Here is a 1539-nt window from a genome sequence, read left to right as displayed (position 1 = left end):
AATGGCTTAAAAAGTTTCTAGTGAGAATCCTGAATCATAATGCTAGTAATGTGAACAGAAGCCAACAAAAAGAAAATGGACAAGCTGATAATTCTACTTCAAGTTCAAGCTTTCTACAAAGTTGCACTATGAAGTAAAAACCATGAGTTTGAGCCCCACGTTGGGTGTAGAATTAACTTAAAACAACAGCAACAACAACAACAACAACAACAACAACAAGGAGCGTCTGGATGGCACAGTTGGTAGAACATGCAACTCTTGATCTCGGGGTCATGAGTTCACTTAAGAAAAATAATAATCATTTAAAAACAAATAAATAAAAAGAATCTTAAAGAAAAAAACCACAATGATAATTCTACACTTGATCTTAGCCAAAAGGCCAAGAGCCGATCAACATAATGATAATTCTAATGAGGTTAGCCAAGAAGTAAATGGCAAAAAAATGTGAATCATCTAAGAAAACCATTTCAAATATGGCTTTATATATATTACCCTTAATGATGAATTGCATGCTATGTGTTGCCTTGATGTATTAGCTAATAAATGCATGAAGATATCATTACTGATATTATTTAAAGTGAAAAGTCACTTTATCTTTAATTTATTTAATTTAATTCATGTGTTTATAGCATATCTCATGTATTAGCACATCCATTGTGGTCTGTTGCACAAAACTTTTTTAGTGATAATGGTGTGAGATCACAAGACATTAGAAGAACACAGGTTGGGACCATGGAGAGTCTATTTGGCTCATAAACTCTTGAAGGTGAAATTTATCCCTTCTCCTGACATTGCCCTGTCAGGCTTAGTGGGCCTTCAAAATTTGTACAAGAATGCTTCTGACAGCAACAAATAATTAAAAATAGCTTCTGAAGGAAGCTTCTGAAGGATCAAAGTCCAGTTCTAAACAGTGGAAAACAAAACTGCGTGCTCACCTCTCTTCTTTTTAACTTACATTTAAATAACCTGCTAAGCCTATTGGGTGAGTTACCTGTATGCCTGTTTGGCCTCCTTTTCTGTTCAAACCAGAAACAACCTAAACTGGATCTGTTGGCCTGTCACTGAGAAGAGCATGATACCTGGTAGCTAAAACGGAAGTCCATGATGTTCGCTTCCACAGCACATGATTGGAACAATATGGAGAAGACTGTCATGGCCCCAGCACAAGGATGACACACAAATTCATGAAGTGTTCCATGTTAAAAAAAAAAAAAAATGGAAGAGCATGTATTGAGCAAAGTTTCCTCAAGTTTAACGGATACAACTAAGTAACTTCATTCAACAGTTTAAACACCTTGGGGGTAAAACAATGATATTGTCTACAGCTACATTATAAGACATTATATAAAATCAACATGAACAGATATTTTTCCAAAGAAGACATCCAAATGGCCAACAGACACAGGAAAAAGTGCTCAACATCACTCGGCATCAGGGAAATTCAAATCAAAACCTCAATGAGATACCACCTCACACCAGTCAGAATGGCTAAAATTAACAAGTCAGGAAATGACAGATGTTGGCAAGGATGCGGAGAAA

General features: G+C 35.9%; 1 non-coding gene across 1 annotated transcript; it reads left to right on the top strand.

Moving 5' to 3' along the window:
• The first annotated feature begins 1102 nt into the window (after positions 1-1102).
• On the top strand, positions 1103-1204 carry LOC135363939 (U6 spliceosomal RNA). Its single transcript, XR_010410384.1, has one exon. It is a non-coding gene; the product is annotated as a U6 spliceosomal RNA (small nuclear RNA).
• The last annotated feature ends 335 nt before the right edge of the window (positions 1205-1539 follow it).

The sequence above is a fragment of the Mirounga angustirostris genome, unplaced genomic scaffold (genome assembly GCF_029215605.1).
Source record: "Mirounga angustirostris isolate CCGP_5_RB_7025 unplaced genomic scaffold, mMirAng1.0.hap1 SCAF_3, whole genome shotgun sequence".
In the NCBI taxonomy this organism is placed as follows: domain Eukaryota; kingdom Metazoa; phylum Chordata; class Mammalia; order Carnivora; family Phocidae; genus Mirounga; species Mirounga angustirostris.
This window is presented reverse-complemented; position numbering and strand designations above follow the sequence as displayed.